This window comes from Rhinopithecus bieti, unplaced genomic scaffold (assembly GCF_001698545.2).
Source record: "Rhinopithecus bieti isolate Rb0 unplaced genomic scaffold, ASM169854v2 scaffold_15133, whole genome shotgun sequence".
Taxonomy (NCBI): Eukaryota; Metazoa; Chordata; class Mammalia; order Primates; family Cercopithecidae; genus Rhinopithecus; species Rhinopithecus bieti.
The window spans coordinates 102452-125042 of record NW_016808815.1 but is presented as its reverse complement, the minus strand read 5'-3'; the positions used below and the strand labels follow the sequence as shown (position 1 = coordinate 125042).

General features: G+C 36.8%; 1 protein-coding gene across 1 annotated transcript in view; it reads left to right on the top strand.

The window, feature by feature from the left end:
* ANKS1B (ankyrin repeat and sterile alpha motif domain containing 1B) overlaps window positions 1–22591 on the top strand; it is a 626390-nt gene that overhangs the window by 546893 nt on the left and 56906 nt on the right. The gene's annotated exons all lie outside the window — the stretch shown is intronic.

Here is a 22591-nt window from a genome sequence, read left to right as displayed (position 1 = left end):
AAGACTCATGATGTCTAATAGACACACACAATTGCCAGTCCAACATTTATAGGTTGGTAGGTTTCTACAACCTAATACTTGACTTCTTCCCCCACATTTTTATGCCTTTCCTATTTTCTAGCAGAGTCTTGATTTTGTCAAGAAGATTCCCTCCTCTGCATAGCCATGTATTTCAAGAGAAGTTGTCTCTATCCCCACATCTTAGTCCATTTGGGCTGCTGTAACAAAGTAACACAAACCGAGCAGCTTATAAACAGCAGAAATGTATTTCTCCTAGTTCTGGAAGCTGGGAAGTTCAAGATCTGGGTGCTGGCAGATTCAGTGCCTGGTGAAGGCCAACTTCCACACAGATTGCTGTCTTCTCTCTGTAACTTCACATGGTGAAAGGGGCCAGGGACCTCTCTGAGGTACTAATAAAGGTACTAATCCTATTTATGGGGGTGAACTCCCTCTTATGACCTAATTACCTTCCAAAGACCTCACTTCCTAATACTATCACATTAGGAGCAAGGATTTCAACATATAAATTTTGTGGGAACAAAAAATTCATCATACCATAGCACTTGATATAGTTAAGATGCTTGGCCCCTCCAAATCTCATGTTGAAATGGGATCTCCAATGTAGGAAGTGGGGCTTGGTGGCAGGTGTTTGAGTCATGGGGGCAGATCCCTCATAAATGGTTTGGTGCTGTCCTCTAAGTAATGAGTGAGTTCTCACTCTATGAGTTCACATGAGATCTGGTTATTTAAAAGGGTCTGGAACTTTCTCCTGTCTCTCTTGCTTCCTCTCTTGCCATGTGACATACCCTTTGCTTTTCACCATGATTATAAGTTCTCTGAGACCCTCACCAGAAGCAGACGTTGGCACTGTGTTTCATGTGCAGCCTGCAGAACCTTGAGCCAAATAAACCTCTTTTCTTTATAAATTACCCGATGTCAAGTACTCCTTTATAGCAATACAAATGGACTGACACAGCATTCCACCTCCCAGAGAGTAGGTTCTTATTAGTCTAAGCCAACTCTTGCAAGGAAGAGATGACTCTCCATTTCATCTTGTTATTATAATGTCTGATAGGCTGCTAGGAATTTCTGCAGCCATCTAGGTCCAGCAGTGGGTCCAATATCATGTGGAGTAGAGTAGAGCTGAGAAAGCCTCTTAGAATAGGAGCGAGAGCCCTGATATTTGACGTTGGGAGCCGTCTTGATTCTAAACTTTCTGTTATGTAGGATAGCCAGTGTGCTCGCTGCTTCAGCTAGTTAATGGGGAGTTTAGGTTAATTGTTACTTAAGTACCTGATCAATTAATGAGGGAACATAAAATTCAGCTTTCTAACAAAAATTAGAAAAACAGGAAGTAGAATAGAGACATTAAATAGAGCTTGGATAAGACTGTTATCCAGTTTGCATCAATAACTGCAAACTGTTATCAGGTACATATGCTTTTATTCATATAAGAAAATGGCACATTTATAATACACGTACAAGCAGAAAAATGCACATGATTTTCCTGTCTTTCCATATGAATTACTGAAGGAACCAATAACAAAGTGGGAATTGGGTGTGGGACCTTAGGAAAGAATCAGGCTCATTTATCATTGTATACCATATTATGCTGTTTGAATGTTTAAGCTTGTGAATATCTTGTCTTCACATTAATCAAAACAAAACCAGAAGATTATATGTCATCCATGCATTCCTATACAAAGACTTGAGCAGAAGCTGAGGCAAAAGGCTTATACATTTATTTTTACTTTTCTTTTGTGAAGTGCCTGTTGGTAGTTTTTAGTCCAGTTTTCTATTGGAGTATTTTTTTCACCATGTGAATTATTTGTGAGAGCATGTGTTATTCCATTTTGCATTGCTATAAAGGAATACCTGAGGCTGGGTAATTTATAAAGAAAGGAGGTTTGTTTGGCTTACAGTTCTGCAGAATGTTCAAGCAAGGCACGAGCATCTGCTCAGCTTCCGATGAGGCCTCAGGAACCTTTACTCATGGCGGAAGGTAAAGGGGGAGAAGGCATATCACATGATGAGAGAGTGAACAAGAGAGAAGAGGTAGGTCCTAGACTCTTTTTAACAGCCAGATCTCATGGTAACTCATTACCTCCACAGGGAGGGCACCAAGCCATTCATGAGGGATCCATTCCCATGATGCAAACACCTCCCAGTATGCCCATCTCCAACAGTGGGGAATGCATTTCAACATGAGATTTGGAGGAGACAACTATACAAACCATATCAGAGAATATCAAATCATTTGATAACATTAATTTCTAGTAGTTGTATGATTTTTCTATCTCAGTCATTAGTACCTAATTGGTTAAAATGCAGAAGGGGCCACTGAGAACAGTTGAGTTCAATCCAGGATGGATTCACCAGAAAGCTGACTTTGAGCTAAATACAGGAGATTTATTGAGTGATTTCGGAGGCAACACCTGTTGTAGGGAAGCCAGAAATGGCAGCTGGAGAGGTCAGGCTGTGATGAAGTCTCAATATAGCCATCCAAAGACCCCCCAGGGAATTGTGAAACTGGGATGACTCTTCAAAGTCATTCCAAGTTGGTGATAGGACAGGACTATTATACACTTGTGTTAACCTGACATTGAAAGCAGCCTGCACCTGGAAGGGGGCATGGCCTTGGGTCAGTCAGTTCTCTTCAGCTGAGGCAATTCCAAAAGAAAGCTGACAGCTAAAGAGTGTCTGCCAGCAACACATCATACAGCTAGGAGAATACATGTTTTATATATGAAGTTGAATCTGGGTGGTACATTAAAGTGTCAACCGCAAATAGGAATAGGGTTTTTCTTAAAAGTGCTGGGATTACAGGCTTGAGCCACCGCGCCCGGCCGGAATAGGGTTTTTCTCAGTGTATGTAGTAAAATAAAAAGAGTGAATGTAGTTGTTGGCAAGCGAGTTGTTAAATGATGGGCCATTGTGTCTAAACTAAATAAATGTGAAGATGGAAAGGAGTTGACAGGTTGGATGAAACTAGATGGATAAAAGGATTAGAGATGGGATTAAACAATAGATGTAGTGTGGAAGAGAGAGGAAGTGATTGGATATTGTATCCACAGAATGAGTTATTAGAAATTAAACGTCTGTCTATATGAAGTAGTTGCTGTTCGTAATGAAATACATGGGTTAGCCTCAGACATGATAATCTGAATAGAGTTAAAGCAAAGATGACATGAGTAGAAATCAAAACACTCTTAGGCTCAAGGGATTGATTGAAAATGTACGAGGAAACTGACAGTTCCCAAAATGATGATAGGCTTGGGGTGGAAAGTAAGATTGGGAGATACATGCTAATTCTCTGATAAATAAAAGAGAGTGAAAAAGAAGTTCATAAATTGTAGCTATGAGGAAGTACAGATGATAGCGCTGTCTGACGAGATTAGACTAATTTTTAAATGAATGTGAAGGAATACTACGGGAATTTAAGTCTATAATATGGAAGAATGAATGTCATTTCACCTCCAACTACTGTGATATTTTATAGGGGGATTTAGCAAGTTCATTTTCTTCTTTTTTTTTTTTTTTTTTTGTTTATTTCAATAGGTTTTTAGGAAACAGTTGGTATTTAGTTACATGAATAAGTTCTTTAGTGGTGATTTCTGAGATTTTGTTGTACCCATCACCTGATCAGTGTACACTGTACCCAATGTGTAGACTTTTATCCCTCACTCCCCTTCCACTCTTTCCCCCGAGTCCCCAAAGTCCATTGTGTCATTCTTATGCCTTTGCATCCTCATAGCATAGCTTCCACTTATGAGTGAGAACATATGATGTTTGGTTTTCCATTCCTGAGTTAGTTCCCTTAGAATAATGGTCACCAATTCTATGCAGGTTGCTGCAAATACCATTATTTTGATCCTTTTTATGGCTGAGCAGTATTCCATGGTGTGTGTGTGTGTATATATATATATATATATATATATCACATTTTCTTTATCCATTCGTTGATTGATGGGCATTTGGGCTGGTTCCATAATTTTGCAATTGCAAATTGTGCTGCTACAAACATGTGTGTGCAAGTATCTTTTTTTGTATAATGGCTTGTTTTCCTCTGGGTAGATACCCAGGAGTGGGACTGTAGGATCAAATGGTAGATCTACTTTTACTTCTTTGAGGAATCTCCATGCTGTTTTCAGTGGTGGTTGTATTAGTTTACATTCCCACCAACAATGTAAAAGTGTTCCCTTTTCACCACATCCATGTTAACATCTATTTTTTTTTTATTGTAGCCATTCTTGCAGGAGTAAAGTGATATCTCATTGTGGTTTGGATTTCCATTTCCCTGATCATCAGTGATTTTGAGCATTTTTTCACATTTTGTTTGGCCATTTGTGTATCTTCTTTTGATAATTTTCTATTCATGTCCTTAACTCACTTTTTGATGAGATGGTTTGCTTTTTCTTGTTGATATGTTTGAGTTCCTTGTAGCTTTTGTTGGATGTCTAGATTGCGAAGATTTTCTCCCACTCTGTGGGTTGTCTGTTTACTCTGCTGATTCTTTTGCTGTGCAGAAGCTTTTTAGTTTAATTAAGTCTTATCTATTTATCTCTGCTTTTGTTGCATTTGTTTTTGGGTTCTTGGTCATGAAGTCTTTGCCTAAGTCAATGTCTAGAAAGGTTTTTCCAGTGTTATCTTCTAGAATTGTTATAGTTTCAGATCTTAGAATTAAGTCTTTGATCCATCTTGAGTTGATTTTTTTTAAGGGGAGACATGAGGATCCAGTTTCATTCTTTTACATGTGGCTTGCCAATTATCCCAGCACCATTTGTAAAATGGGGTGTTCTTTACCCACTTTATATTTTTGTTTGCTTTGTCAAAGATTGGTTGACAGCAAATATTTGACTTTATTTCTGAGTTCTGGGTTCTCTATTCAGTTCCATTGGTCCATATGTTGTTATACCAGTACCATGCTGTTTTGGCAACTGTGGCCTTATAGTATAGTTTGAAGTTCAGTAATAATGCCTCCAGATTTGTTCTTTTTACTTAGTCTTGCTTTGGTTATGCAGGTTATTTTTGGGGTCCATATGAATTTTAGGATTGTTTTTTCTAGTTCTGTGAAGAATGATGGTGGTAATTTGATGGGAATTGCATTTAATTTGTAGATTGCTTTTGGCAGTATGGTCATTTTTCACAATATTGATTCTGCTCATTCATGATAATAGGTGTGTTTCCATTTGTTTGTGTCATCTATGATTTCTTTCAGCACTGTTTTGTAGTTTTCCTTGTAGCAGGCTTTCACCTACTTGGTTGAGTATATTTCTAATTTTTTTTTGTAGATATTGTAAAAGGGGTTGAGTTCTTAATTTGATTCTCATCTTGGAAACTGTTGTTGTATAGCAGGGCTACTGATTTGTGTACATTAATTTTGTGTACTGAAACTTTGCTGAATTCATTTACCATTTCTAGGAACTTTTTGGATGAGCCTTTAGGGTTTTCTAGGTATGTGATCATCATGTCATCAGCAAACAGTGACAGTTTGACTTCCTCTTTACTGATTTGGATGGCCTTTATTTCTTTCTTTTGTCTGATTTCTCTGGCTAGGACTTCCAGTACTATGTTGAATAGAAGTGGTGAAAGTGGGCATCCTTGTCTTTTCCAGTTTTCAGGGGAATACTTTCAACTTTTCCCCATTCAGTATGATGTTGACTGTGGGTTTGTCATAGATGCTTTTATTACATTAAGGAATGACCTTCTATGCTAATTTTACTTAGAGTTTTAATCATAAAGGGATGCTGAATTTCATCAAATGCTTTTTCTGCATCTATTCAGATGGTCATGTAATTTTTGTTTTTAATTCTGTTTATGTGGTGTATCACATTTATTGATTTGTGAATGTTAAACCATCCCTGCATTCCTTGTATGAAACCCACTTGATCATGGTGGATTATCTTTTTGATATGCTGTTAGATTCAGTTAAGTAGTATTTTGTTTAGGATTTTATATCTATATTAATCAGGGATATTGGTCTGTAGTTTTCTATTTTCTTATATCCTTTCCTGGTTTGGGTATTATGGTGATACTGGCTTCATAGAATAATTTAGGGGAGATTCTCTTTTTCTGTATCTTTTGGAATAGATATCGATAGGATTGGTACCAATTCTTCTTTCAATGTCTGATAGAATTTAGCTATGTATCTACTGGTCCTGGCCTTATTTTTCTTGGTAACTTTTTAATTACCATTTCAATCTTGCTGCTTGTTATTGTTCTGTTCAGAGTTTCTATTTCTTCCTGGTTTAATTGAGGAGGGTTGTATATTTCCAGGAATTCATCCGTCTCCTCTAGGTTTTCTAGTTTATGCACATAAGTGTTCATAGTAGCCTTAAATGATCTTTTGTATTTCTGTGGGATTGCTTGTAATATCTCCTGCTTCACTTCTAATTGCACTTATGTGGATCTTCTCGCTTCTTTACTTGGTTAATCTCGCTAATGGTCCATCAATTTTATTTGTCTTTTCAAAGAACCAGCTCTCTTTATCTTTTGTATTTTTTTTTTTTTTGTTTCAATTTCATTTAGTTCTGCTCTGATCTTGGTTCTTTCTTTTCTTCTTCTAGGTTTGGGTTTGGTTCTTGTCTCTCTAGCTCCTTGAGATGTGATTTTAGATTGTCTATTTGTGCTCTCAGACATTTTGATGTAGACATTTGATGCTATGAAGTTTTCTCTTAGCACCACTTTTGCCGTATCCCAGAGGTTTTGATAGGTTTTGTCACTATTATTGTTCAGTGTAAATAGTTTTTTAATTTTCATATTGATTTCATTGTTTATGCAATGATCATTCAGGAGGAGGTTATTTAGTTTCCATGTATTTGCATGGTTTTCAGGGTTTCTTTTAGAGTTCAGTTCCAATTTTATTCCACTGTGGTCTGAGAGAGTGCTTGCTATGGTTTCCATTTTCTTAAAGTTGTTGAGACTTGTTTTATGGCCTATCATATGGTCTGTCTTGGAGAATGTCCTCTGTGCTGATGAGTAGAATGTATATTCTGCAGTTGTTGGGTAGAATGTTCTGTAAATATCCATTTAGTCCATTTGTTCTAGGGTATAGTTCTTTGTTGATTTTCTGTCTTGAAGACCTGTCTGCTGTCAGTGGAATATTGAAGTCCCTGACTATTATTGTGTTGCTGTCCATCTCATTCCTTAGGTCTAGTAGAAATTGTTTTATAAATTTGGGACCTCCAGTGTTAGGTGCATATATATTAGGGATTGTGATGTTTTCCTATTGGACTAGTCATTTTATCATTATATAATGTCCTTCTTTGTCTTTTTTAACTGCTGCTGCTTTAAAGTTTGTTTTGTCTAATATAAGAACAGCTACTCCTCCTTGCTTTTGGTGTCTGTTTGCATGGAATATCTTTTTCCACCCCTTTACCTTAAACTTATGTGAGTTCTTATGTGTCAGGTGAGTCTCTTGAAGACAGCAGATACTTGGTTAGTGAATTCTCATCCATTCTGCCATTCTGTATCTTTTAAGTGGAGCATTTAGGCCATTTATATTCAACGTTAGTATTAAGATGTGAAGTACTATTCTGTTTATTGTGCTATTTGTTGCCTGAATACCTTGGGTTTTTTTTCATAGTGTTGTTTTATAGGTCCTGTGAAATTTATCCTTTAAGGAGATTATATTTTGGTGTGTTTTGAGGATTTGTTTCAAGATTTAGAGGTTAAAAAAAATTTAGAGCTCCTTTTAGCCATTCTTTTAGTGACAGCTTGGTAGTGGCAAATTCAGCATTTGTCTGAAAAACACTATCTTTCTTTCATTTATGAAGCTTAGGTTCACTGGACACAAAATTCTTGGCTGATAATTGTTTTGTTTAAGGAGGCTAAAGGTAGAACCCCAATCCCTTCTAACTTGTAGACTTTCTGCTGATAAATCTGCTGTTAATCTGATAGGTTTCCCTTTATAGGTTACCTGATGCTTTTGCCTCACAGCTCTTAAGATTCTTTCCTTCATCTTGACTTTAGATAGCCTGATGACTCTCAGGTGCCTAGGCGATGATCTTTTCATGATGAATTTTCCAGGTGTTTTTTGAGCTTCTTGTATTTGGATGTCTAGATCTCTAGCAATGCTGGGAAAGTTTTTCTCTATTATTCCCTCAAATATGTTTTCCAAACTTTTAGATTTCTCTTCTTCCCCGGGAACACCAATTATTTTTAGGTTTGGTCATTTAACATAATCCCAAATTTCTTGGAGGCCTTGTTCATTTTTTAAAATTGTTTTTCTTTGTCTTTGTCATATTGGGTTAATTTGAAAGCCTTACTTTCAAGCTCTGAAGTTTTTTCTTCTACTTGTTTGATTCTATTGCTGAGACTTTCCAGTGCATTTTGTAATTCTCTAAGTGTGTCCTTCATTTCCAGAAGTTGTGATTTTTTTATGCTATCTATTTCACTGGAGATTTTTCCGTTCATATCCTGTTTCATTTCTTTGATTTCTTTAAGTTGGACTTAACCTTCCTCTGGTGCCTCCTTGGTTGGCTCAATAGTCAACCTTCTGAATTCTTTTTCTGGCAATTCAGAGGTTTCCTCTTGGTATTGACCCATTGCTGGTAAGCCAGTATGTTCTTTTGGGGGTGTTAAAGAACCTTGTTTTGTCATATTACCAGAATTGTTTTTTCTGGTTCCTTCTCATTTGGGTATACTATGTCATAGGGAAGATCTCAGTCTCAAGGGCTGCTGTTAAGATTCTTTGTCTCATTGGGTACTCTCTTGACGTGGTGCTCTCCCCTTCCCCCTATGGATGGGGCTTCCTGAGAGCTGACATGATTGTTATTTTTCTTCTGAATCTAGCCTCCCAGTGGAGCTACTGGGCTCCAGGCTGGTACTGGGAGTGTCTGCAAAGAATTCTGTGATTTGACCCATCTTCAGGTCTCTCAGCTGTGGATACCATACCAGCACCTGCTTTGGTGGAGGTAGCAGGAGAGTGAAGTGGACTCTGTGAGGGTCCTTGGTTCTATTTTTGTTAAGTGCACTGGTTTTGTGTTAGTTGTCCTCAAGCCAGGAGGGGGTGCTGTCAGTAGCACATCAGCTGCAGTAGTATAGGGAGGATCAGGCAGTAGGTGGGGCCATAGAGTTCCCAAAAGATTATGTCCTTTGTCTTCAGCTACCAGGGCCCGTAGATAATGACTGTCAAGTGGGGACAGGGCTAGGTGTGTCTGAGCTCAGACTCTTCTTGGGCAGGGCTTGCTGTGGCTGCTGTTGGGGGTTGGGGTGTGGTTACCAGGTCAGTGGAGTTATATCCCATGGGGATTATGGCTGCCTCTGCTGAGTCACACAGGTCGCCAGGAAAGTGGGGGAAGGCCAGCAGCCACAGACCTCACCCAACTCCCACCCAGCCCACAGCCCGAAAGGCCAGTCTCACTCCCACTGTGCCCTGCCAACAGCACCAAGTTTATTTCCAGGCAGCCTATGAGCAGGGCTAAGAACTTGCCCCAGGCTACAAGCCTCCCAGCTGAGAAATCAAGCTGACTCACAGTTTCTTGGATGCCCCACAGAGCCTGTGGTGGCAATCCACTCCTTCAAAGGTCTGTGGATTTCCTTGGCTTTCCTGGTATGTTCCTATGGTAGTTCTTGGAGCAAAAGTTCATGATGTGGGTCTCCACATGCTGCTCTGTCTGTCTGAGTTGGAGCTGCAAGTTAGTCCTTCCTCCTATCCACCATTTTCCCATTTTACTCTCAGCAGGTTCATTTTCTAACTTCCTTTCATAGAGTCGATGACCACTTAGTAGGGGTTCCGGCCTGGCAGGCTAGTGCTGGGGTGTTGTCTTGGTCAGTTTGGGTGTTTATATAATTTTGGAATGAACAGAAAGATACAGAAGATGAATACAGGGACCACTAAGAGTAAAGCCAGAGAAAAGAATTGGTTGTTAAGACAAAATGGAAAGCATAGAACCTAAAATGGGACTCAAAACCAGGAGAGCCTGAAGAGCCAAAATAAGAATTGAAGCACAAGTGCATTAGTAAAACAGAGAATCCACAGATTACCAATGTGATGCAAAATATTTTCTTTCTTTAATTTTTACTTTCTTCATTGCTTAACATTAGTTCATAAAAGTAAGCGTTGGGAGGGAACCCATCTCCTATGGCCTCCCTTTCTCTTTCATTTTCTTAACTGTGCAGTTCTCCAGGATTCTGGTTCAGTCTTGCTAGCCAAGGCCAGGGAATTGTCATTGTTGGCATCATCCTGGGAGGAGGAAGGTAAAACTCTATAAGACTCCTGCATTGCTCATAAATCCTTGAGATTCTTCAGAGTAGAGAATTTATAAGACAAGCAAACATTTCTACTAATATTGCTCACCAGTTACAACATACCTCTGATGAATTATTATGCTAAAAGACCATCTCCCTGCCATGTGTTAAGAAAGAGGAGGAAACAAAAGTAAGGGAAAGGTGGGAGAGAGCACACTCTCCCAACCATCTGTTCATTATACTGCTTTTTATGGTTGAATTGAGATCTTGGACTTTTAGATGTCCTCTAACTCTTCCAGTTGTTGACTCTTTGCTAGAACTTCTCTGGCGTAGATAAGACCAAAGGTCTTATTGGCTTGAATCTGCTAGTCAATCATTCTACTCTTTAGCGCACAGATGTGGCCTCTTGCATGTAGAGAATTTTAAAGTGACTATAGCCTTGTGGTCTATTCTTTTTATAGATTAAAGTAGCATTTGATCATAGCCTCAAGGAAAGTAATTTTAGAAATGCAATGTGGCTGACTTTTTTTCCTAAATAGAAAAATTTAATCTTTTACAAAGGCAATTTTGTTTTCTTTTTATACACCTTTCCATCTTTCATCTGAATACTTTATCTTGCCAACATCATCTTCATTCACTTTTCCACACATATCCTGTGCTTCAGCCAAGCTGAACTATTTATAGTTTCCCAAAGGCATAATGCTCGTTCATGCTTCTGCCCTGTTGCATATTCTGTTTTCTTTGCTTGGAATGCTTCTCCCTCTTTGAGTTCTTGATGGCACTCATTCTTCAAGGCTATTACATTTTTTCCTTCACTTACTCTTTCTGCCCATAACCTAACTTTCTGCTCTGGCCCCCTCATTTGGATAGTGGCTCATTCTTCTGTGTTCCCATATTGCTGAATTTGTAGCATAAATAACACAATTTTGTAATTATATTTGCCCTTCTGTGTTTTCCATTAAGTAGTCAGCTCCTTCAAAACAAGACTGAAAGTCTAGGCACCATTGTAGCACAAACATGTTGGCCATGTTATAAACGTTAACCAAACATTTACAATATTGGTTATCTATTGCTACTCATGGCCAAAAATAACAAACATTAATTATCTCACAGGGTGAGGGAACTAGGAGAGACTTAGTAGGATGCCTCTGACTCAGAATTTCCCAGGAGGTTGTAGGCAAGCTGTTGGCTGGAACTGCAATCTTTTCAAGGCTTGACTGGGGCTGAAGGATTTGCTTCCAAGCTAACTCATGTGGCTGTTAACAAGGTTCAGTTTCTGGTGGGCTGTTGAAATGAGGGCCTCAGCTCCTTACCATGCCACATAGGCCTTTGCATAGGTTGTTCACAATGTGGTTACTTGCTTTCCTCAGTGCAGGTGATCTGAGAAGGAGGACACACACGAGAAAGAAGCCACAGTCTTTTTTTATAACCTATTCCCAAAAGTACATCTCATCTCTTCTTTTTTTCTTATTTTCTTATTTTTATTTTTCTTTTTTGAGATGGAGTCTCGCTCTATCACCCAGGCTGGAGTGCAGTGGCACAATCTCGGCTCACTGCAAGCTTCGCCTCCCAGATTCATACCATTCTCCTGGCTCAACTCTCAAATAGCTGGGACTATAGGTGCCTGCCACCATGCCCTGCTAATTTTTTGTATTTTTAGTAGAGGCGGGGCTTCACTGTGTTTGCCAGGATGGTCTTGATCTCCTGACTTTGTGATCCACCCGCCTCGGTCTCCCAGAGTGCTGGGATTACAGGCGTGAGCCACCGCACCTGCCCTCATCTCTTCTTTATTAGAAGCAATTCAGCTCGTCATTTACATCAGGTATAACTCCCAGTGCAATCCCTGCCCCCTCCCCCCTCCTCCCATAATAGGCCCGTGATGTTCCCTCTTCCCGAGTCCATAGGATCCATTGTTCGGTTCCCACCTATGAGTGAGAACATGTGGGTGTTTGGTTTCTGTTTCTTGGATAGTTGCTTGAGAATGATGCGTCTCCAGCTTGCACTCCATTCTACAAAGACACAAACCATCCTTTTTTATAGCTGCATATATTCCATGGTGTAGTTATGTGCCACATTTTCTTAATCCAGTCCTGTCACGTGGATGGACATTTGGTTGATTCCCAAGTCTTGCTATTGTGAATAGTGCACAATGAACATGACGGATGTGCATGTGTCTTATAGCTACCATGATTTATCAATCCTTTGTGCATATTACCCAGTAATGGATGCGGGTCATATGGTACTTCTAGTCTAGATCCTTGAGGAATCGCCATCGTTTTCCATAATGGTTGAATCTAGTTACAATCCCACCAACAGTGTCAAAGTGTTCCTGTTCTCACATCCTCTCCAGCACCTGACTTTTCCTGCTGTTTAATGATTGCCATGTGTCTAACTGTGTGAGAGTATCTCATTGTGGTTTGATTTGCTTTCTCTGAGGGCGACGTGACTGATGCATTTTTCATGTGTCTGTGGCGTATGCATGTCTTGCTTGATCTTTTGAGAAATGTCTGTTCATATCCTTTGCCCACTTTTTGATGGGGTTATACCTGATGTAAATGACGAGCTGATGGGTGCTGATGAGTTGATGGGTGCAGCACACCAACATGGCACAAGTATACGTATGTAACAAACCTGCACATTATGCACATGTACCCTAGAACTTAAAGTATAATAAAAAATAAAAAAATAAAAAAAACAAAGGACCACATGTACAATGGTGGTCCCAAAAGATTATTAAAAAAGAAAAAAAAGAAAAACATGAGACAACTGGCAAAATTTGAATATGAACTGTGTACTAGATGACAATATTCTGTCAGTGATAAATTTTCATAACATAATAATTGTATTGTCGTTATAAAAGAGAATGCTCTAGCTCTTAAAAACAAGTGAACTACTTAGGGAAGAAGTGTCATTAAGTCTGCAACTAAATTCTACGTAATGCAGGAGAGAGCGAGACAGAGAGAGAGAATGTACTAAATATTAAAAGTTAGTGGATCCAGAAGAGAATGTAAATATCTATTGTACTATCTATTCTTTCAGTTTTTCCATAGGTTTGAAAATTTTCAAAAGTTCTAAAGCAAAAAAAGAAGAAAAGTGAAAGAATAAGGTGTTCATGTGTTAAATGTGGTCAAGAATAGAGGATGTTATTCTGGTGATTCAGATACGAAATGATGGCATCTTTCTTTGAGCTGGATACTAAGGAATTAACTCCAGGATTCAGTCTGATATATTGCTTGGCTTTCAAACCTTTTGGATTATTTTTCACTCTTATGGTTTGCTGAAAGCAAAAGTTACTTAAGAGGAGATATATTACCTCTAAACTAAAAGATACTTCTTACAACTAAATAACTATGTCCCCAGCAGAAGAGTCCCAGCTCAAGGTGACTCCATTAGCCTGTCATTTCACTTTATACTGCTATCTTTCCACAGGTGCTATATAGTTATGAAAGATCAAGCTTTTTTTCTCTGGAATATAAGAAAAATAAATGTAGGTCTTGCATGGTGAAAAAAAGAAAAGAAGCAATTCAATGAATTTAACTCACACCTTACACCCTAGGGGACAAAATTTCACAAAGGTGTGAATACCATGAGGTGGGGCTCAATTGGGACCATCCTAGAGGCTGTCTACCACACATTTCTTCTGGTAAAGTTGCTGGCTGATTACGACTTGAATATTTAACACTATTGTTGGTGATAGTAATGGAAGTTCAAGCTCAGTATATTTAAGAGAATTGTTCATTTTTAACAAACCTTCACTAAGAGAAAGTAAAATATGTTAATTATTTGGAATACTAACTAATTCTCTTAAATTACTGTTACACATTAACTTCTCAAGTAGTACATAGTGAGCACTTTCTCACTGAAAATACTGGAACAGGATACGTGGGCTATTTTACTCATGATTTTTGTACTGTCTCTCCCAGAAGTGGTAGTCATGTGCAATCACTAAAACAAAGTTAGTTTAAAATGTAAAGATTTCATTGGTCTTATTTATTTATCTATTCAATGAGCATATACTGAACACTTGCTGTGTACAAAGGACTGCCCTGGTGTCAGATATAATGCCATTTTTTGTATACATGAAAAATTTCTAGCTTTATATTGAAAACCTTAGTTTTTAATTACACAGTGAGAATGTTCATATGTAATATGAATATGGAAATGAAAATGTGTAATATAACATTCTTCTAGGTCTCTGCATAAGAGGGAAAACATTTCCATAGGAAGTACTTAAGACAGGGATCCACAAGTTATGGCCAACAAACTTAATTTTGTCTACTGCTTGTTTTTGTAAATAAAATTTTCTTGGAATACAGACACATCCATCTGCTTATATATTTTCTGTGGCTACTTTCTTGCTACCTGAAGAGAGTAGAGTAGTTACAACAAAGATCATGTAACCTTACAGAGCTTACAATATTTACCATCTGGCCCTTTACAGAAAAAAATTGTCAACGCTTGACTTAACAACAAAAAATAAAAATTGTGCTTCATGAATTGTTAGATTAGGATTTATTAAATACTTATATTTGATGATTACTTAGTGATGCAAGTAATGCACTTAGGATTTTCCATAATAAGGCATCAAGCCACTTATCTAGCTTTATTTGCTATTATGATTATATTCATATATCTGATAATAATAGTAATAGATAATTTTATTGAGTACTTTACTATGTGTTGGGCAATGTATTACACACACACACATATACAAACACACCCACACATGTATCTGTACATGCCTCATTTGTCTTTATAACACTATGTGAAAGGCACTGTTTTACAGAAGATGAAACTGAAGTTAAATACACCAGAATTTCAGCTTAGGTTTTTCTGATTTCAAAGCCCAAAGTCTTTGTATATGACTCCTCCATTTCTTAGTTTTTCCTCCATGAATATTATATTTTATTTTTATTCCACAAATGCGCCTCTTTCCCATCTCTCTACATTTTGCTCAACCTACTTCCAACTCTTGGAATGCCCTTCCCAACCATTTCTTGCCTGAATTTTACTAATCTGTCAGAGGCCTTCATAACTCTTGCCTTTTCCATGACACCTTTCCTGAATTCCCAGTCAGAAGTAATCTCAGTCCTATTTTTCAGCTGAAAAGCATCTATCAAGATCTCTGGTATACTTAAACTGTTTGACACATGCTGGGTAATGATGTTAAAATACTAGACTATAATGTTGCACATGAATTATAGTCATAGAATATTTTTCTTCTAAAAGATCAAAAAACTGTATTTTTTCAAAGGTTGTTATTATAAAGTAAACTGACATTCATAATGAATAATCTAATATGTAGTAAGGGAATCTGACTAGAAGATAGGTCTGTTATTTCAATCTGAGATTGCAAGTATATTTTGCAGTTTTCTCTAAGCTGTTTTATGTGCCTCATTTCCTTTTTATCAGCAATATTTTGTAACTGCATATGTGAAATGTAGGTTAAGCATGTAAAACTGTCTTGGTCATAGGCTCCTATTTTACCAAGTCCACTGGATAATTGGTATTTTTGTAAATTATATTATCAAGGATATTTTGGGAATAAACCAGCTTCTTAAGACTCTTATATATCTTCTAGAATACGCTTCTCATTTGGATTTTCTCTGAAAGGATCATGGATTTATTATAAAAGCCAGACCAGCTTTCTTCATATTATTAAATACAATTGTGTTGGTTTCCATTGACACAGGTTTTGCTTGATCTACTTTATTTCATTTATTACTTTAAAAGGATTGCATTAAGCTAAGAGCTATGGAGAGAGAAATATGACTTCATGCAAAAATATTACCTAGTCTGGAAGAGTTAATGAACAGTGCAAGATAGTATAAAATCAAATTAGCAGGGTAATGGTATAGCTCATGGATTCAGAAGATGAAGATACTTAGTCTTTTCTAAATAATTTAGTACTTGATTATTCACTTATACTATGTATTAAAATACTCAGAAAAAAACATTCAAGAAACTCTTGGCTTACAGTCTGCAGGAGTTCCCAGCATTTTCTTCTGGCTTTTAATGTAAAAGCAGTTAACAAGACCAGCCCTTGCAATGAATCATTCCTGTTGTGTTTAATTTTATAAGTTCAACTTAACTGGTCCGTGAGGTGCCCACACATTTGGCTAAACATTATTTGGGATGTATCTGTGAAGGTGTTTTCGGATGAGATTAATATTCAAATGGCAGACTGAGTAGAGAAAATTATCCACCCTACTGTTGTTGGCCTTATTCAATAAATTGAAGACCTGAATTGAACAAAAAGGCCGAGTAAAGGGGAATTTCTCTTGCCTGACCTCTTGAACTGGAACATTGTTTTTTCCAGGCCTTCAGACTTGGACTGAAATGTTGGCTCTTGACTTCGAGTCTGTCAACCTTTGGATTGGAATTTACACCATCAACTTCCTTGGTTCTCAGGCCTTCAGATTTACAATGGAACTACACAAAGGCTCTCCTGCACCTCCAGCTTACAAACTGCAGATCTTTGGACTTCTTAGTCTCCATTAATCATATGAGCTAATGCCTTATAGTAAATCTCTTTCTAGATAGATAGATAGCTAGAGATAGAGAGATATTATATTGGTCCTATTTCTCTGGATAACTTTGATCAATACAATTCCTCAAAGGATCACCTTCTATTTCTGGAACTAAATTCTGTCCCTACCAGTTTGTGTTAATAGCTAAAAGATGGTGCTCTCAAATCTCATGCAAGTACTCTAGATGTGTTGTCTAAAAAGGATAGCTATTTATTTTCTTGTTTTCCCTCTGGGTTTCTTTGATCTTCCATATTTTATTTTAATTCTGATGGTATTTCTTTTGATAATGGAAAAGGAAACTCATATATTGAAAACCCCTACTATGTACCTGAAAACATACAAGTTATTTTTCTCTTGTTTTATCTTGCATACATAAATGATAGAAGATGGTAGTTAATCATTTGCATTTTTACAGTTAAGAAAATTGAAATCCTGAAAGATTAAATAAATGATCTAGTGTTACACAGGTAAGTTGTTCACAGACTTCAACATTTGATATTAGGATGTAAGTTCTGATGCTTTTAAAAATTAACATTTATTAAAAGACAAAGACTTAGTTTCTTAAATGTATATCTTGTAACAACAAGTTGAATAATAAGCAACACATAATTGATGATGAAACTAACAGTGGAACAGGATAGCATGAGTCAGAACCACAAATCCAGAAATGGACCCATAAAGACTTTAGATACTGGAATTATCAGATTAAAAAACCAAAGCCAACTGTACTTGCCATTTTAATATAAAAGTAAGCTTGAAAATGTTTTTAGGAACTAAAAAATACAAACTAGTGACATCATGTACTCGATTGAGTAAGAACCAAATAGAAATTTTAGAACGGAAAAATCTACTAAAATTAAGAAAATCGTTTGAGAGCAGCCTTGACACAGCTGAAGAAAGAACCAATAAACTAGAAAATAAATAGAAGAAACTATTAAAAATGCAGCAGAGAGACAGAATGAAAAGAGAGAATAAATGGTTAAAAGAATAAACTCTGCCTAGCATTACTTAAATAGAGTCCAAAAGGTGAGAAAGAGAGAATGGGGAGGCAATATTGGAAGTTATGTGGTAGAGAATTTATGCTCCTCCTATAGTCTGTCCCATTTCTGCTGATGGTAGCTCTGTTCTTTTAGTTCCTCAGACCAGAAGCCTTAGAGTCATTCTTGATTTCTCTCTTTCTCTCCCTATATCCAGCACATCAATAATTTTAAAAAATTTAATTATTTTAAATAGACAAAATTATACATACTTATTGTGTACAACAAGATGTTTTAAAACATGTATACATTGTGGAATAACTAAATTGAACTGATTAGCATATGCATTACCTCACATACTTAGCATTTTTTTTTTCTGGTGAGAACACTTAAGATCTACTCTTTCAAAGAATACAGTACATTGTTATTAACTATAGTCACCATATTGTATGATAAACCTCTTGAACTTATTCCTTCTAACTGATATTTCGTGTCCTTTGACCAACGTCTCCCCAGTCCCTGGTAACCACCATTCTATTCTCTGCTTGTATGAGTTTGACTTTGTTTATATTCCATATATAAGTGAGATCATGTGGCATTTGTCTTTCTGTGCCTGGCTTATTTCACTTACAACGTTCTCCAGGTTCATCTATACTGATAACAGAATTTTCTTCTTTTTAAGGCAGCATAGTATTCCACTGTATGTATATATTACATTTTCTTTCCATTTATCCATTCATTTGTTAATGGACACAAGTTAATTCCTTGTCTTGGCTACTGAATAATGCTTCAATAACATGGGAGTGGAGATATCTCTTCTACATAATGATTCACTTCCTTTGGATATATACCCAGCAGTGGGATTGCTAGATTATGTGGTAATTCTATGTTTCGTTTTTGAGGAACTCCATACTATTGTCTCTAATGGCTCTACTAATTTACCTTCCCATTAACAGTGTACAAAGGTTCCCCTTTCTCTACACCCTTGCCAGCATCTATTATTGCCTGTCTTTTTTATAAAAGCCATTTTCACTGGGATGAGATGATATCTCATTGTAGTTCTGATTTGCATTTCTCTGATGATTAGTGTTGTTAGGGATTTTTTCATATACCTGTTGGCCATTTGTATGTCCTCTTTTGAGAAATGTCTATTCAGATTCTTTGCCCATTTTTAAATCAGGTTATTGTTTTCTCACTATGAGTTGTTTGGGTTCCATATATTTTGAATGTTAACTCATTATCAGAGGTATACAAGTATTTTCTCCTATTTCATAAGTTGTTTCTTCACTCTGTTCATTGATTCCTTTGCTGTGCAGACCTTTTTAGTTTGACATAATCCCACTTGTCTATTTTTGCTCTTGCCTGTGCTTTTGAGGTCATAGCCAAAAATCATTGCCCAAGCCAATGTTGTGGAGGTTTTTCTCTGTGTTTTCTTCTAATAGTTTTGCCACTTCAATTTTATACTTAAGTCTTTAATTAATTAAGAAAAAATTTTTTAAGAGAGGGGTTTCCCTATGTTTCCCAGGCTGGCCTTAATTAAACTCCTGGGCTCAAGCAAACTTCCTGCCTCAGTTTCTCAAGTAGCTGGAAGTACAGACATGTACCATTTTACCCAGCTTTAATCCATTTTGAGTTAGTTTTAGTATATAGTGTGAGATGAAGGTCTGATTTTATTCTTCTGCATGTGAATGTCCAGTGTCCCAATGCCATTTATTGAAGAGGCTGCCCTTTCCCCATTATGTGTTGTTGGCACCTTTGAAATAAATCAACCAGAAATATGTGTATTTATTTCTGGGATTTCTGTTCTTTTCCATTGGTTGATGTGTCTGTTTCTATGCCAGCATCAATTTGTTTTGATTATTATAGCTTTGTAGTATATTTTAAAGTCAGGTAGTGTAATATACTCAGTTTTGTTCTTTTTGTTCAAGGTTGCTTTGTCTATTCAGGAGCCATCAAAAAAATTCTTGGTCTATTTCAACAATTCTGGCCATTTCAACACATGTCCAGAATCTAATCACTTATCATCAACTCCAAAATGCTAACATCATGACCTCTACCTTGGGTCTCTAGTCTTAACATATCTTCCTGCTTCCAAATATTAAATATTATGCTATATAGTACTCAAAGGCATACCCTAAAGATGTTTTTATGGTTGACTTTTTTTGTTTTTATTGTTTATGTTTCATAATGTTTATGTTCTACTTTTTAAGTTTCTGGAAGTTGGTTCAACTATATTTTGAAGTAGAGTGTGCTTTTACCTTAACTATGCCAGTCTGATTCAGGAAGTGTTTCTATGAACCCAGTCATACCTATGCATATCTTTTGCATACCTACTATGACATGCTAACCAGCAGAAGGGTAGTATGGCATCAATCTGAAATTTGAATCCTTTTCTGCCCGTAACTGACAATATAACTTTGAGATTAATTTCTCTGTAAAATAGGGATGGTGATAGTAGAACGTATTTTGTAAGTTAATTTGGGTATTAAATGAGATTCAATAAGTAAAAGAATTTAACATGACTGTCTGCACATAATAAATGCTCAATAAAAATTATCTATTACTATTATTATGTCACTCCCTGCTCAGTCTTCAGTATTTCTCATTGCCTACAGAATTAAGCATACTTATATTCTAATAAAACTTCCTTTAACTCATTCAAACTTATCTCCAGTTTTTTTTGTAATATGAAATAACAGCTTCAACTGTGCTCTTCCTCCCTTCATGCCCTAATATCTTATGTTTTGTCCTAGCTTTCTTGCCTGAAAACTGAAGCCTTTCACAGCTATCTTCTGTCCAAGTCATAGTCTGATTGCTCCCCCACCCCACCTTGTTTTTTTTTTTTTCTCATCATGCTTCCTTTATCTGTTATAAATTCTCAAGTTATATTGCATTTTAATTTGTTTACATGTCTGATGCCACATTTAAGAGTACACTTCTGGGCTGGTTGCAGTGGTTCATGGCTATAATCCCAGCACTCTAGGAGGTTAAGGTGGGTGGATCACTAGAGCTCAGGAGTTCAAGACCAACCTGGGCAATATGGCGAAACCCCACTCCTGCTAAAAATGCAAAAAATTAGCCAGTTGTAGTAATGTGCACCTGTAGTCCCAGCTACTCAGGAGGCTGAGGTGGGAAGATTATTTGAGCCTGGGAAGTTGAGGCTATAGTGAGCTGTGTTCATGCTACTGCAGTCCAGCCCGGGTAATGGTAGTGAGACCCCGTCTCAAAAAACAAAAGGAAAAAAACCCAACAGTATACTTCTCAAGGGCAGGGATTCTTTTGAAAAAAATTCGGAGATTTTATTTTTAGAACTTCTTAGATTCACAGCAAAATTGAGCAGAAATTACAAAGTTCATATATTTCCATACACAAAGCTTCCTCTACTATCAACATTCTGCATAAAAGTGATACCTTTGTTATAATTGATGAACCTACATGGACACATCATTATCACCCAAAGTTTATAGTTTATATAGGTTCATTCTTGATTTATGTATTCCATGAGTTGGACAAATATATAATGATGATGTATTCCCACTATTATACCATTACATAGAATAGTTTTACTGCCCTGAAAATCCTCAGTGCTTAGCCTATTCATCCCTACCTCCCTCCAGTCCCTGGCCAGAGATTCTTCCTAGTTAATCTTTAGAACATAACATAATGTGTGACTCATAGTTGCCCCAAATAAGTGTTTTTACATGTGTGGTTTTTAGATGAATGAAAGAAGGAAGGGTTAGATTGGAGAGAATCAGAGCATCTCTCAGAAGACCACCCCATCTCTTCCGTGATGGTGATGCCAATTCAAATCCCACCTTTTCTATTAAATCTTAGAAGAGTGTGCTCTGGACACATTTAAGATTTATTTTATGAGTCATCCAAGTAATTCTATATGTCATACTTGAAATTTTTGTTTTATGGGTCTTTGTCTGGATTCCTCAGTGAATTATATTTTTATGTGGTAGGTAGAGTTGTATGATAATTCATCCCTTTGTGTTTTATGAGGTAAAGATGCCTTGATAAATTCCTGTACTTCACTGGGGATTGTAGACAGCGATCAGGAACAGAGAAACTTCCTGGTCTATAAAAAATTCAGTCTCAGTCTCTTTTGCAATCAGTTCAGCTAACTGTCTAGGGAAGGAAATTATTGCGAACTAATTAAAAACAATAGAGAAGTAAACTTTTTTTTCTTTTTTGCAGATTTGAGCTTGTAGCAGTTTTCATAAAAAGCTATTGAGGTTTGCCAAATCGTTGTTAAAATAAAATAACTTTTCTAGGTGCTACCAGAAGTTATTTATAGAATAATTTTCATCCTTTTTAAACATTCTAAAATGGTGTCTTTGATGTTATTTTGCTTTAATATGAATTTAAGAAGAAAATGTTATACATGTTGTTGATTTTCAAGTCATATTTCCTTTATTCCCTCCCTCCTAAATAATGAACGTAAGAGAAGATTAATTTAGATTCTGAAATTTTATTCATTTAGCTTTGACCACATAGGATGCTGTACTTATCTAGGGGTGATAATTTTGTATTCATCTACATCATAAAACCATTTTGAACAAATTTCAGTGTTTCATCAAGCTTCATTCGCTAGGATGCTTTTCTATAGTTTGTGGGATTTCTAGGAAATGTCATTTGAGGAGGCTTGACTTTGGGTTTTATGCATCAAGGAGATATAAAACTCTGACTTTAATAACTATTAATACTCATTTACAAGATTATTGGGAAATCTTTAGCCCAATCATATCATAAAATTATATTCTTTTTAGTTAAGGTAAGGTTTTAGTTATTCATATAGTAGTAGCAGTCTTACGAGCTATGCTGGATAATCTATCATTATGAATTGAATAATAATACTCTTGTCTCAGAACAACATTCCAGGGGGTGATA